The sequence below is a fragment of the Limulus polyphemus genome, unplaced genomic scaffold, assembly GCF_000517525.1.
Source record: "Limulus polyphemus unplaced genomic scaffold, Limulus_polyphemus-2.1.2 Scaffold138, whole genome shotgun sequence".
NCBI classification, from domain to species: domain Eukaryota; kingdom Metazoa; phylum Arthropoda; class Merostomata; order Xiphosura; family Limulidae; genus Limulus; species Limulus polyphemus.
Genome location: NW_013665748.1, coordinates 806,225 through 807,826, shown reverse-complemented (window position 1 = coordinate 807,826; position 1,602 = coordinate 806,225). Strand labels below are relative to the sequence as shown.

The following is a 1,602-nucleotide window of genomic DNA, read 5'->3' as shown; positions in this document are numbered from 1 at the left end:
GTTTTGCACATTGCCGATTGTGTATGAAAACAAAGTATTGCAGAAATGAATCTCACATGAAATAGCAGAATCTGGCTAGCATATAATTATGAATTGTACATTTAATGGTGAAAATTGTTGATTATGCTGTAGATAAATATATTCTTACAGTGTTCTTGAAATTAATCCACTGTAGTGTACTGTACTCAGTTGTAAAAGTACAGGCTTATGTCCTCTACCCTCACCTCCACAAGAAAAGGACATGACGCGCCACCTCTTGTTCATTGGCAATAATATTTGAGATGTATATTTTTCTGTGACACATAGTAAACACGGAGGAAAAAGAACTGGCGGTAGTTTATGCATATGCTTAGCTTGACGTAGACAATTCCAAGTTATTGGCGAGTTTTAAAAACGTCTAAGTTAGAGGTTAGAATTTATGTGTTTTTTATTATATTTTCGTGAAGTTTTTCAGTTTTATTATTAATATTACTTATTTTGGATAAAACTTCCTTTTCTTTCAAACGTGTTGTCTTTACTCAACTAACGATGGCACTTGAAATTAATTTTTACTGTTAGGTCTAAACTTTGTTACAGAATTTTTATTATAAATCTTAGACCTATTGGTTTTGGGTGCTTCATCTTCTTTGGGCGTTTAAACCGTAATATGTAAATTATATGACGTAATTAGAAAAATACGTACTGTGGGTTTATTTTTTTTTGCAAAACTTGAAACCGTCATTTTTGACTGGTCGGGTAAGGCTAGTTTGTTTTATATTGAATAATTTCTTTCCATTACTTTTATTACTAATCATTAATCTTTCCGGTTATGCAACATTCAAACTGCAAGTTAATTAGATAAAGAAAATAAGCTAAATGTGAGATGTTTTATCATCTTAAAATTAATGGAATGTGAGCAAATATAAATGCTATAAATTATGATAGAACTAAAATAAATAATCGCATAATTTTCGATACTTGATATTTTGTCTTATAATTAACCTATTACTACAATCTAGATGTAACTGGTAGTTTCATTACGCTTAGCTTGTTCATTACTGACAAACTAGAATAATTTTTTTCAAATAATATTAATGTTAATTTTTTATACTTTTAGTCACAAAAGTCTTTTGCGCGATCATATCTTTAAGTTTAATGAATGTTGTGAAACCTTTTTTTAGCATAAATCTAAACATCGATTGTTATCTAATGATAATATATAGGTACAGCAACGTATTCACCATTATTTACAATGACGCTATTTCAGGTTGAGTGTAGTTAAAACTTTTTTTAATTTCTGGATGATTTTTTCGTTTTTCACTTTTTCTATGTTTAGAGGGTATTATCTACGGTTAAAGCAAATTTTGAACATTTTTGCATTTTATTTTACTGTATTTTGTTCTACTATATTTTTTTTTCATTCTCGTGTGTATGTCTTGTGGACAATGGTCTTTTATATTTCTCTTTTGTTTTTGTCTAATAAGTATGTTAATGTTTTTGTGGGTTTGAACGTTCCTATATACTTGTTTCTGTGCTTGCAATAATTACTAAAATATAGTATTTTGTGCCTGTGTATTAATATGTGAACATAGGTTCTTATTTATTGCAGTTATTTTATATTTT

The 1,602-nt window shown here is 28.5% G+C and overlaps 1 long non-coding RNA gene across 4 annotated transcripts in view; it reads left to right on the top strand.

The window, feature by feature from the left end:
- Window positions 1–320: 320 nt before the first annotated feature.
- Window positions 321–1,602, top strand: part of LOC106474435 — a 138,366-nt gene continuing 137,084 nt past the window's right edge. For 3 of the 4 annotated variants that reach the window (XR_002608922.1, XR_002608921.1, XR_002608919.1), the window contains exon 1: window positions 321–408. This is a non-coding gene — a long non-coding RNA (uncharacterized LOC106474435). Of the gene's footprint in view, window positions 409–1,158; window positions 1,247–1,602 lie in introns of those variants that run through there. The other variant, XR_002608920.1, reaches the window with a different exon arrangement.